The sequence below is a fragment of the Pelophylax lessonae genome (genome assembly GCF_965119305.1).
Source record: "Pelophylax lessonae genome assembly, chromosome: 2".
Taxonomy (NCBI): Eukaryota; Metazoa; Chordata; class Amphibia; order Anura; family Ranidae; genus Pelophylax; species Pelophylax lessonae.
Genome location: NC_138769.1, coordinates 337729817 through 337744060, shown reverse-complemented (window position 1 = coordinate 337744060; position 14244 = coordinate 337729817).

Below are 14244 nucleotides of genomic sequence, written 5' to 3'. Positions count from 1 at the left end.
GGTCTCCTCTCCTAGGCAGACCCTTGAGCAGATCCCTTAAGGGTCCTGACTGAATTTCTTTTCAGGGTCCTGACTTGGCACCCCCTTTCTCACTCTTGTGCATGCTAGCCCCTTGTCCACTGACTCTCCACTGGAGTGGTCCCCTTTATGGGCAGACCCCTGGCAAGCTTTCCGGTACTCACGGACACTGTTTTTCCCTGGGTTGCTCTGCCTTCTGCTCTACTTGTTAGTATCCTGGACCTCCTGGCTCAGCATCACACACGTGGTCCACTAGGCCGACTGCCAAACCGTCACCCTCCTCCTGGGACCTGGCTTCCCCCCAAAGATGCACAATCACATGTGCCCCTGGCTTTTATGACCTATCCCATAATGCACCACTCTTGTGCCCTCTCACTGGGACAGCCACAAAAGTCTGTGTGACACTGGCTTGGTTTCCTCCACTGTCCAACAGGCTCCCCTATTGGCTACAGTGGGGACACTCCCTCAGACCATGTAAATCACACATGGACACATGTAACAGGCAAAGCTACTGATCAGGCTCCCCTGATAAGCAGATGGAGCAAAACAATGCCTTTACCTAGCACCAGACATGGGAGTAAGTCCCACATGTGCAAGTCACAAGCAAGTCTGAAGTCTTAACCTTCAAGTCTCAAGCAAGTCCCAAGTTACTGTGGTGAAAAGCAAGCAAGTCAAGTCGAGTCCCTGCTAAAAGTCAAGCAAGTCAAGTCAAGTCATTTATTTTGGTCAAGTCACACATCAAGTCAAAATACTGATCTACCCCAATTTTTACCTTTAAATCAGTTAAAAGTCAGTGGTCAGCAAAGGTTTTGTTTTATTTTCAACATTAACAAAACTGCTTAGTGTTTTTTTTATTGGCATATTAAAGAAACACTTTAAATGCCCAAACAGCTCAAAATTCTTTTGTCCGGTCATGTTTCAACACCACAGTTACTAAAAACATGTTAAGTATTTCCATTGTTAAACAGCCAGTGTCCTAAAAATCAGAACACACTGAGGTGTTTTAAGTGACTGTGGTGTCAGAAACATAACAGGAACATTCATTTTGCTTTAACACATCTTGAGAAAATGCAAATATTTAATAACTTAAAAAAGTAAAATCATTTCGAGTCATATGTCTCAAGTCAAAGTCAAGTCTCAAGTCCTGAATACCAAGTCAAAGTCAAGTTGAGTCTTTTATTAATTTTAGTTAAGCAAGTCTCAAGTCCTCAAACTGGTGACTTAAGTCAAGTCATGTGACTCGAGTCCCCCACCTCTGCCTAGCACCTACCTAGGAGGGTGCTACAGGTATATCTGCCTCTGCAAGGACCCAGGTCAGGAATGGAGGATGGCAGTAAGTAGGAACAGACCTTGAAATGATTTATTTAACTTGCCTACACCAGTAGTATTTACATAGTAGTTAGCATACAATCTACCGCTACACTTGCACTTTTAACTTGTGGCAAAACCTCAGATGAAAACATATTTCTAAATGCTTGTTGTAAATAGTAGTTTAATGATAGAGGAGGAAGATTTTTATTGATTAGCTTTTCATTATGTGTAATTGCTAGATGGGATAATAGAAACATACAGCAATCATTTCTGCAACAAGCCCATGTATGGAACATGTTTTCATTTTTCTAGACTCTTTAATGCTAATACATTCGATGTTTTTAAAAATACGTAACTACCAATTTAACTTAACACAAATTAACACTAATTTATAATGGGTGTGTTTTTAAAGAGTGAGTCCAGCCAAAACCATTATTTTCAGAGGATTACATCATCCAAGAGTGTCTCATGTCTTACTATGATTCCATTGGTGAATCTCTGCTTTTCAGTGCCCAAATTTACAGCAGCTGCAGCAGTGGCGAGAATGTCCCTGTCTCCTTGATGTATTTTTACCCCTAAAAAGAATGTAAAAGGAAATATTGGACCATTTTGTGCTTGGAGGATTAAAATATAACTAAAGACATTTTTTAAATTTTGGATAGAGTGGAGAGAGATTAGAACACCCTTCAGATTTTAATTGCTGTCTGTGTTCCTGCTAGGGAGGCTTACCCTCTATATTTGTTATGTTTACCTTTATGGCTGAAAGTTAAATAGTAGGAAAAACCCACACGGGGTCCCCAGAACAGTAATATAGGAGAAATCTTCCAATGGGGACACTAGTTCTGGTGACCCTGGTGACAACCAGGGATTGCACCAATTTGATTTCCTGTTACTTCCAATTTTGGCAAAAGGACAAGAAATGAAGGGCAATCTCCACGTGGGACACAAATGGCAAAAAAAACAAACAAAAAAACCTTTTAGTGGCTGTAGCAGAGCACCCATTTACTCACAATGCTCAAATGCAAGGACGGGCCTCTCTAACTCAATTTCCTGCAGCTCCCTGAGTTCCTGTTAACACCCAGGGTGTATTCATTCCTCAACTTTCCTCCATTAGGGTTTAAAAGAGGCCATACCTTTTAGGGCAGAGGTAGTTGTACAAGTGATCTGCAGCCAGGTGGGAGACCCTCCACTGCCAGTACTGGTGTATGGACAGCCAGAGTCCAATAAGAAGCAGCTACTTAAGAAGACCCAGCTACTCCCCTCCCCCCTCCATTGCTAAAAGAGAACTCTGTTCCCAGCCCTTTGTTCATAGGCCTTACTCCCTTCAGCTTTTCACTTCTGTTGCCTGTGCTACTCTGGACTTTACTGCAAGGGAGCTGCTTATGAGAAAAACTGTAAGCAGCTTTGTTCTGAACTGTTTGACTGAAGTAGCGATTGTCAGCTATACTCTGCAGTAAAATATTCTTATACGGGCTTTGCTATGCAACCATATGCTACCCTAATGGAGTCACAGAGACATTGCTGTGAAGAGTCCAGCTTTCATAATCAGACTCTACAGCATATGGCTGTTCTTTTCTTTGCCACCTTCAACCTGTTTTGCATTATTGCTTCAAAAGTTTAATCTGTTTAACAAACTGCAGATTACTGTTACTCTGATCATTTAGCCGCTTACTTATTCTGTTAAAAATCTACCTGATAAAGTCCCCAAATGAAATAAGAAGCTAATTGTTAACTCAGCTCACTGGAATCTAATTATGGGTATGTATAAAATAACATGATGTGAGGTTTTATTGCTGTTCACAAGTGTTTTAACACTTGTGAACAGCAATAGAAGAGATAATGCTTTGTTTGAGTGCCCACTAGTAGACGAACATCGGCCGGGGCGGTTCGCGAACGTCAGCCGCAAATTTTCTCAAAAGTCTGCGAACCGCGAGTTTGCGGCGGGCCCCATTGACTTTAATGAGAGGTGAACTTTAAAAACATTTAGTTTATTTTAATTTTTTTTCATAAATCAGCCAGAACTGACAGCAGCAGGTAAATACATGTCAAATACATATAGGGTCCATTCACACATCTGTAAAATGGGTCCGCATCCATTCCACAATTTGGCGGAACCTTTACAGACCCATTGATTTTCAATTCCAGCCTGAAAAATTATGCATTCACAGGATAGTGTCGGCCATTTCAGGCCCCAAAAATTAGCCCACATGTGTTTACCTGACAGCTAAGAACATTGTATTCTGTGGCTGAAGCTACATTAGTCATTCACAGGATACAGAAGTAAGTGTCGGCAATGAAAGGCCCCAAACAGTAGCCCACATGGGATAACCTGACAGCTAAGAACGTAGTATTTGGAGGCTGGAGGTGCATTAGGCATTCACAGGATACAGAAGTAAGTGTCGGCCAGTATAGGCCCCAAAAATTTGACCACATGGGTTTACCTGACAGCTAAGAACGTAGTATTTGGTGGCTGGAGGTACATTAGGCATTCACAGGATACGGAAGTAAGTGTCGGCCATGAAAGGCCCCAAAAATTAGACCACATGGGTTTACCTGACAGCTAAGAACATAGTATTTGGTGGTTGGAGGTACATTAGGCATTCACAGGATACGGAAGTAAGTGTTGGCTATGAAAGGCCCCAAAAATTAGACCACATGGGTTTACCTGACAGCTAAGAACGTAGTATTTGGTTGCATGAGGTACATTAAGCATTCACAGGATACAGAAGTAAGTGTTGGCCATGAAAGGCCCAAAAAATTAGCCCACATGGGTTTACCTGACAGCTAAGAACGTAGTATTTGGTGGCTGGAGGTACATTAGGCATTCACAGGATACAGAAGTAAGTGTCGGCCAGTATAGGCCCCAAAAAATAGACCACATGGGTTTACCTGACAGCAAAGAACGTAGTATTTGATGGCTGGAGGTACATTAGGCATTCACAGGTAACAGAAGAAAGTGTCGGCCAGTATAGGCCCCAAAAATTAGCCCACATGGGTTTACCTGACAGCAAAGAGCGTAGTATTTGGTGGCTGGTGGTACATTAGGCATTCACAGGATACAGAAGTAAGTGTTGGCCTGTATAGGCACCAAAAATTAGCCCACATGGGTTTACCTGACAGCTAAGAACTTTGTATTCTGTGGCTGGAGGTACATTAGGCATTCACGGAAAAAATACTTGTTGGCCCTGAAAGGCCGCAAAAATTTGGCATTCAATGGACATGAAATGCCTTTTATGCCGCTGTATTTAGCGAAGACAAGGACCAGGAATTGTTGTGGGTGGATGGCAGTCTGGCGGATATTTGTGGCCTGGCATGAGGAATTTCAATGAAACATGGTCTACTGGTCACATGTGTTGAATTCCTCAGAGATCCATGCCTCATTAATTTTTATAAATGTGAGGTTGTCTACACTGTCATGAGCTAGGCGAGTGCGCTTATCGGTCACAATCCCCCCTGCTGCGCTGAATGTCCTTTCGGACAGGACACTGGACAGGGGTCAAGCCTACAGTTCCATAGTAAATTGTGCAAGCTCTGGCCAGAGGTCAAGCCTGCCCACCCAGTAGTCCAGGGGTTCATCACTCCTCAGAGCGTTCACATCGGCCGTTAACCCGATGTAGTCGGAAATCTGTCGGTCTAGGCATTCCCTGATGCTGGATCCGGAGTATAGCGGTCGATGGTTCGGCTGAAAGAAGGATCTCATATCTGAAGTGACCAAGACATCCTCAAACCGCCCTCTTCTTGCAGGAGCTGTTGGATTGCTACCCACATATGTCTCTCTGTGACTGGAAATTCCTCAGCCAGCGTACGCAAAAGCAGAATGCAGCATTTCCCGCAGCAAGGCCTGGAAGTGCTGCATTCTGACCGCCCTCTGTGATTGTGGTAAAATTTCCACCATTTTTTGTTTGTACCGGGGGTCTAAGTACGTTGCAACCCAGTACTGGTCCTTGGCCTTTATGCTTTTTATACGGGGGTCCCCCTTAAAACACTGGAGCATGAAGGCCCCCATTCGCACTAAACTGGTCGTCCTCGTTCTCCTCCCCCCATCCACGGATAACACCAGGGATCCCAGAAAGGTTTAAAGCATGCTCTTCTTGCTCCTCCTCATCCCCCCGGCACCATCCTCCTCTGACTTCTCTTCAGACTCCTGCTGTTGACTTGTCTCAGATGGAGTAGCACCCACTGGGATTTCATCCAACATTGCGACATCCTCATCTTCCTGCTCCTGCTCCTGGATGGCTTGATCAATGACACAACGCAATGCACGCTCCAGAAAGAAGTCGTAAGGTACGATGTCACTGATGGTGCCCTGGCCGTGACTGACCAGTTTGGTGATCTCATCGAATGGCCGCAGAAGTCTGCATGCGTAGCGCATGGGCAGCCACTGCCGAGGTGAAAAAAACCCAAGCTCCCCAGAAGCTGTCCTGCCGCAGAGTTCATACAGGTAGTGGTTAACTGCACGTTTCTGCTGGAGCAGCCTATCAAGCATATCCAATGTTGAGTTCCATCGCGTCAGGCAGTCACAAAAAAAACGCCTGATGGGCAGGTTGTGTCGCCGCTGAATGTCAGCAAGGCGAGCCATGGCTGTGTAAGATCTTCTGAAATGGCCCGAGATTTTCATGGCCTGCCGCAAGACATCCTGGACCCCAGGGTATTTGGCAACGAATCGCTGCACAACCAAGTTAAGGACGTGTACTATGCATGGCACGTGTGTTATTTTGCTCTGTTTCAGCACGCTCAGCAGATTGGCACCGTTGTCGCAAACCACTTTACCAACTGTCAAATTCAGCTGTGTCAGCCACTGATCTGCCTGTGAACGCAAAGCTGAAAGGAGTGCAGGACCAGTGTGGCTCTTGGCTTCCAGGCACAACAGACGCAGCACAGCATTGCAACGTCTCACCTGGCATGTGGAACAGGTTCTGGGGATCTTGGGCGGTGCAGTGGAAGAGACGGTAGCAGCGGAAAAGGAGGTGTCAGCCGAGGAGGAGAGGGAGGATGGAGGCAGGCCTGCATGCAATCCATGGCGGTACAACCAAATCTGCAGGGGTGCCACGGGTTACATGCTTGACAGCCGTCAGAGGGTTCACCCAGTGGGCAGTAAAAGTGATATACCTTCCCTGCCCGTGTTTGCTAGACCATGTGTCTGTGGTCAGATGTATCTTGGCACCAACACTGTGTGCCAGAGATATATTCACTTGCCGCTGAACATGGCCATACAGCTCTGGAATGCCCTTCTATGAGAAATATTTCCTGCCTGGGACCTTCTATTGTGGTGTTCCAATGGCCACAAATTTACGAAAGGCCTCCGAGTCCACCAGTTGATATGGCAGTAGTTGGCGGACTATCAGTTCCAACAAGCCAGCAGTCAAACGTTGGGCAAGAGGGTTATCTGGTGTCATCATTTTTTTCCGCTCCAACATTTGGGCCACAGAAGCCTGCCTTTTTCCAGAACAACGTGACGACAGCATGATGGAAGGTGGAGTGGAGGACAATTGTGAGGAGAGAGGAGAAGGAGAAGAGGCTGGACGGTGAGAGCCTGGACTGTGGCTTTGTGGGTTCTGACGGTGTTGCTCCCACTGGGCTCGGTGATGGGAGTTCAGGTGCCTTCTTAAGGCGGATGTCCCTAGGTGAGTGTTGGGCTTCCCGCGACTTATGCGTTGACTGCAAAGGCTGCAGATGACAACACTGTTGTCAGCATTGGACACATTAAAAAAAGCCCACACTGCGGAGCCATGTGTCGGCATCCTGGGAGCGCCAGATGTGACTGTACATGGCTGATGGCTCACTCCTGATACATTTGCAGTCTGCTTTGTACCTCTTGTGCAATGCAAGTTCTGCCTGCCTCTCCTTCCTATCTGCCTGTCCGTCTCTCCCTCTGAACTCTACTCCTCTTCCTCTCTTGTGGCCACCCACGTGACGTCCATAGACACGTCATCATCCACGTCACCTTCCCTACCACTAACATTCGAGATCTCGGAGTAGGCAGCAACAGCGGGGACCAACCTCCTTGGGCTGATCTGGGTACTGTCATCAGACTGCTGAGTGGCGGCTGTTGCTACCTCCTCTTCCTGATCCGATGCCAACAATGGCTGCGCATCACAAATGTCTTGTGATGGATTGGAAAATAATTCCAGTGACTCAAGCAGAGGGTATGTGGTGGTGTTTGTGGTGGTGTCTTTGGGGTGCACACAGCAGATAGTGAAGAGGGTGCAGATAGAGAGGATGAGGAGGGTGCAGAAGAGGAAGGCTGAGTGAGCCACTCAACCAAGTCTGGTGTGTCCTTTGACGTAATCAAACACACCTTCTGAAACTTCACACTTTGGCCCTGGCCTACTGCTCCTGCCCTACCCCTACAACCCCTGTGTAAGTGTCTGCCTCTTCCTCTGCCAGTCATGCTTTTAAATTACCCTGTGACAAAAGTCTCTAGAGAATCGCAGTATATCTGGAAAAAGGTATATAACACCCCGCTTCAATCTGTGGTATTGGGGTCCACAGGTTTATTACACCATTTCTACAAATAATTGGCCAGTAACTGTTGTCACTGTGTGTAGCACAGTTAACACAGCAAAAGAGGCCACATTTTTTGCAGGACTAAAATACAATCTTAGAAAAGTATACTGTTAAATAACACCCCACTTCAATATATGGTATTGGGGAGCCACTGGTTTATCACACCAGTTGTTCAAAAAATTGGCCAGTGAGTTTGGCACTGTGTGTAGCAGAGTTAACACAGCAAAAGAGGCAATATTGTTGCAGGACACAAATACACTTGTAAAAGTATACTCAGATAACACTCCACTTCAATATGCGGTATTGGGGGGCCACTGGTCTATCACACCAGTTGTTCAAAAAATTGGCCAGGGAGTTTGGCACTGTGTGTATCAGAGTTAACGCAGCAAAAGAGGCAATATTGTTGCAGGACACAAATACACTTATTAAAGTATACTCAGATAACACCCCACTTCAATATGTGGTATTGGGGGGCCACTGGCCTATCACACCAGTTGTTTAAAAAATTGGCCAGTGAGTTTGGCACTGTGTGTAGCAGAGTTAACACAGCAAAAGAGGCAATATTGTTGCAGGACACAATTACACTTGTAAAAGTATACTCAGATTACACCCCGCTTCAATCTGTGGTATTGGGGGGCCACAGTTTTATCACACCAGTTCTACAAATAATTGGCCAGTAACTGTTGTCACTGTGTGTAGCAAAAAAGGCCAAATTTTTGCAGGACTAAAATACACTCTTAGAAAAGTATACTGTTAAATAACACCCCACTTCAATATGTGGTATTGGGGGGGCACTGGTCTATCACACCAGTTGTTCAAAAAATTAGCCATGGAGTTTGGCACTGTGTGTATCAGAGTTAATGCAGCAAAAGAGGCAATATTGTTGCAGGACACAAATACATAGTTACATAGTTACATAGTTAGTGAGGTTGAAAAAAGACATCAGTCCATCCAGTTCAACCTATGATGTGTGTGTGTGTGTTTGCTGTTAACCGTACATTGTATACCCCTGTATGTTGTGGTCTTTAAGGTGCCCATCTAATAGTTTTTTGAAACTATCAATGCTCCCTGCTGATACGACTGCTTGCAGAAGAGAATTCCACATCCTTACTGCTCTTACAGTGAAGAACCCCCTGTGTATTTTAAGGTTAAACCGCCTTTCCTCTAGTTTTAGTGAGTGGCCATGTGTCTCTGTGAACCCAGCCTCAAGGAAGAGTGGGCCTCCTCCTGGCAAACCTGCCCTTAACTTATCCACTGCTATATTTGCTCCAACTTGGAGACTCTTAAATATAGAGTTAGGACCACACTACACAGAGGAGCCTTGTGGCTTTCACATATATTTGCAAATGTGTGCAACTAAACCCTCTGTCTTTGACAAGAACTATTAGGGCTAATTTGGATTTTTTATTGCAGGCTAGCTTGTAAGCATGCTGGGAATTTATTTGGGTGTTTGTAATACCTTCAAAAATAAACCAGTAATGGCAATGCAAGTTTGTTTTTAAATTTGTTAAAATTTTGTTAAAAAGGTTTTATTCATTTTTAATTAATGGTGTTCCTCCTGTGTGATCTATGCTGTGACCTCTAGATGGCACCGTCTCTTCCGGGTTTCGGCAGTACTATTAGTATATACATATTTGACTCTCTGGGATATTTTTGACAATGTCCTTTGTGTCATGGTTGAGGGATCTCACCATGCTATCACTTATGGTCTCAGCAGTTTTGTGATATTAGACCTATTTGGCCATTTATGGGTTATTAATAACCTTGGTGTTTCCGGATGTAATCATTTGCATTCGGTTCTAGGGCATTTCCGGCTTGTGGAACGCATGTATACAGTTCCAGGTTCTGGTTTGCTCTATTACTTTCGCCCTCCTCCTCCGCTATTTATAGCGTGGCTTACCTTGAGACCACACCCCTAGACAACGTCTTTTGATGACGAAACGCGTCGGGTGGCGCTCATGTGGACATTAACAGAGCGATTTGTGTCACTGCTGATCTGTCCCTACAGCACACTGGATACCTGTCCCTAAACTGAACAGAAACTGTACACCTATACCAAATAAATTGCAGCAATTTAAATTACTTTTGTGGACATTAACAGAGCGATTTGTGTCACTGCTGATCTCTGTCCCTGGAGCACACTGGATACCTGTCCCTAAACTGAACAGAAACTGTACACCTATACCAAATAAATTGCAGCCCTTTAAATGACTTTTGGGGACATTAACAGAGCGATTTGTGTCACTGCCGATCTCTATCTGTCCCTGGAGCACAGACTGGATACCTGTCCCTAAACTGAAAAGAGACTGTAGTAGACCTATACCAAATACTATACCAGCCCTGAAAAGGACTTTTATGGATCTTAATAGAGATATTTGTGTCTGGCAATCTCTCCCTGATGAACACAGCAGACCTCTCCCACGCTGACAAAAAGAAGAATGTGAAATGGCTGCCTGCTCTGGTCTATTTATAAGGTAGGGGACATGTCCATGTGCTGAAATGTTTAAATTGGCTGTCACTTTCCACCTGACGGCTGTGTCATGGGTCAAAGTTCTCCCCAATGTAAACTAATATGGCCGCTGCGAACAACGCCATGTATTCGCAAACAAGTGAACAAGCAAAATTCGCTGCGAACCGACCGCAAGGCCATCCCTACCCACTAGCATAAACAGGCAAAAAATGTAGACAGATAAATCTGCAGATGCAGTAGTAAACTGCTATAAAGTGAACCTCTATTTTGCCTCTTCTGGGCAAATAATCACGTTTACTTCATAGGAGGGACTGTAGGCACCAGAAACCTCTCTGTGGTCCCCTGCACACCCAGTCTGCTGCTAGACTGCCAAAGAAATGCCAGTTCTGAATATTGGTGAATATGTAGCAGTCCCACTGGCTCCCCAAGTTACAGCACTCTCTGTTAGCAGCCAATCAGAATTTGTATACCCTATGTAAATGAAGCTTTGTTCAGCAAATCAAAACCTACACAGGGATCTTGGTTTCCCTTGTGGTTGATAAGGGTGATAAAGCAACACAGAGAAGTATTGTCTGCTTAAAGTCCCTCCTTTACATTGAACCTTTTAGAAAAGAAGGAGGGACCACAAAGGAAAACCGCTAGCATTTGGATAAGTAAGTCCGGTACAACATCCTATCAGAGAAATTACACAAAAGGACCCTATACACTATGTTAGGGACTTTGACGGTACCAATGGGTTAAAAGTTATCAAAAATGTATTATACAAGATTTAAAATCATTGAGACATACAATAAAGACATAACATAATACAAAATGTCCTGTACAAGAATATATTCCTACTACACAGTGTGAAACTAATTCATCAACCCTTGTGGGATCGGGTGACGAATAGCTTGCTGTGACTTCCGATGCAGTTGCGTTTCACGGGTTACTGCCCGCTTCTTCAGGAAAGCAAATTACAGTCAAGCTCTCAGTATATGTAAACATCAGAATAAACAGTATTAAACATTATTCATCCTATGACCAGCTGCTGCCAACACCCTTAGTTGATGGGGTAATCCAAAAAGGGCCTTATCCATAGATCATCAAGGCTTGAACGCCAACATGCATATTACGGTAAATAGTCTGGTATATAATTAATGAGAAGATAGTCAGTATAACCTTTTACTTTGCACAGTATAAAACTCAACAAGAAAAATTTGGGAGCAAAGGTGACAGGATAGGTACGTTATACACATTTTTTTTTTTTTTTTTTGCAGAGAGCACTTGTTTTTGCTTTTTTAAACAACAGGTTTGCTGAATGCACACCATTCCTGGTTGTTATTCATATGTTAAAAATCTGTATATTTATTATACTTTTATTTTCTTGACATATCATGGTCTTGGTGGAATACCTAGTGAACAGAGAATTATGATATAATGTAATGAAAGGTATTTTAGCTTGGTAAAGCACTATATTTCAACCCCAGATCAGAAAATATTAACCTGTCAGTTCAACCTGCTTTTTGGTCCCTCTGTTTGAACTGTAGAGAGCTCCATTCATTTGCATCTGGAGTTTCTTTAAAGATGTAAATTCATTCTGTGGTCCCTATGAAAGAGCTCCTGTCTCTGATCCTAGGCCAGGTTTATATACCCTACTTGTCTCCGTCTCAAACTCCTGTAGAGCCAAAACACACTGCACATTCACACTCACACTACAGATCATTCCTCCACCCTAATACCAAAAAAAGACATAGAGAAAAACATGGAGACAACTCAACAGTGTCAGAGAAGTTGGGACTTGAAATATTTAAATAGGTAAGAAAATACATGGTCTATTTGTCCCTGGTATTATATGACACTGTCTCCATCAGATAAGATGTGTGGACAGGTTTTTGGCACAGCTTAGGCACTAGGTGCACAGATGTTTATGGTATGCTTTGACTATTAGGACTTTAAAAGAGACATTGATGGAAACTATTTTTAAAATCGTTGATCAACTTCCTTCAAACGATGAAAGAAAATATTTCCTGATTTACTTTTTAAATAAAAACAAGACTAACTGAGCCATGTTGAACTTTATTCAGATACTTATTACATTAGCAAAAACTACATATAATGTACATGTTTTTAGGGATCCGAGGAAGGAATTCCAGAACTTGGAACCTAATAGCTAGAAAGATTGAAAATAGGAGCTCCAGCAAAGATGACTTATGATATACATACTGTATATGGGGGGACCATTGTAAGAGGAAGCCCATGACCCTGGTTAGTAATCAGAATATCCAAAATTACCAAATTTAGAAAGTGTGACATGTTTTAGTTGCCAAGCAACTAAAATAGTAGAGTGGGTCAAAGAGATGCCAAAACTGCAGAATAACGGATCATTTAAACCTTTAAAGATCAATGCTAATCCTACATATCGGATTATGTAATTTTGCATAGGTGGTCAGGGGTGCTCTAACCTGAATATCTGCACTAACCTGAATATAAATATATTGCACTGAAACCTGTGAATATTCAAAGCATGAACATTAAATGGATTAAGTTCAACGAGGGGGTTCGTCCAATCAACTAACCTTGACTTTACAAGTGGGGTAGAAAGATCTAAAAAGGACTGTGAGCTGCTTACAAATAGAGTTGAGCGGACACCTGGATGTCCGTGTTCGGCGGGTTCGGCCAAACTTGAAAAAAAAGTCCGGGTCCGTGTCCCGGACTTTTTCCGAACTTTACACGGACACCGAACCCCATTGAAGTCAATGGGGACCCGAACTTTCAGGCACTAAAATGGCTCTAAAACACCAATGGAAAGGGCTAGAGTGCTGCAAATGGCAGCGAAATGTAGTTAAGAGCATGGCAAGTGCTCTTAAAAAAATTCCCCTTTAAATTAATTTTTTAATAGCAGATAAGAACAGCAATCTGTAGTGAAATATAGCTGAACGCTGCACACAACAGACTGATAAAAATAGATTTTTTTTCTCCCTCCTCCACCTCCTCCTCAGTGGGCTCAAGTGAGGGCAAAAAGATTGTTCACTGCACCACCCCCCACACAGCAAAATCAATGTAGACTGTCCCTGCCTAATCTCCAGCCTGTCCCTAATATGCTCAATAAGATCGTTCACTGCACCACCCCCCACACAGCAAAATCGATGTAGAAGACTGACCCTACCTAATCTCCAGCCTCGCCCTAAAATGCTCTAATAACTTTCCCTGCCTGCACTCCGACCTGTCCCTGCATTCTTTTCGGACACAATTTTTCACGGAATCACTGTCTGTCCCTAATCAGCAGCCAGCACGTATGATGTGTGCTCTGTCCCTAAACTACAGCAGAATGACGCGGCGCGCTGGGGCTCTCGAACTTATAAAGACATGGTCATATGCTTCAGATGGCCAATCACAGCTACTAATACATTAGTAGGCATGGCTGTGATGGCGCACACCAGTTAAACGCTTGTTGATTGGCTGTTGAAAGCCCGCCATTAAAAGCGCGCCATTACATACAAAACAGGAAATAAAATGACGGATTTTAAACCCGAACATACAGTAAAGTTTTTGGGTCCGTGTTCGGGTAACAAAAATCCAATTATTCGGTACGAACACGAATAATACAGTCCGTGTTCGCTCAACACTACTTACAAAGACTGATACGTTATACATATAATTTGTATTCTGGATCAGAGAGAAACAAAGACTTATTTTATCAATATTATATAGTTACAATACAATAGTTAAAATTCCTGTGCTTCTATTTATACTTTTCACCACATTTCCATGCAGAACAAGATGCCCAGCAAAAGTGACAGTTAAAGGGGTTAGGACAAACTTTAACACTGATATGGTATATGCAACGGTGTAAACCCCTTTTCTGAAATAAGGGGAAAAAAAGCATATTGCTGTAACTGTCTAAAAATAGTTAATTGGACCTTAAAGTGGTTTAAAGTTAATTAAAAAAAAAAAAA